The sequence below is a fragment of the Populus euphratica genome, unplaced genomic scaffold, assembly GCF_000495115.2.
Source record: "Populus euphratica unplaced genomic scaffold, PopEup_1.0 scaffold158.1, whole genome shotgun sequence".
Taxonomy (NCBI): domain Eukaryota; kingdom Viridiplantae; phylum Streptophyta; class Magnoliopsida; order Malpighiales; family Salicaceae; genus Populus; species Populus euphratica.
In genome coordinates, this window is record NW_011499913.1 from 776,396 (window position 1) to 776,603 (window position 208).

The following is a 208-nucleotide window of genomic DNA, read 5'->3' on the forward strand; positions in this document are numbered from 1 at the left end:
AAAAAGAAAAAAAAAAATGCTCCTTCCACCTTTGCATTTGTGTATATAATTATTTATATTAAAAAATAATATAAATTATATTTTAAAAGTATTTTCACAATTTAAATTATTTAGTTAAAATTATTTTATTAAATATAAGATAAAATGAATATATACAAGTTTCAAGTTTAAAAAGCTTTCAAATGAAAGGAGTGTTATTATATCTTAT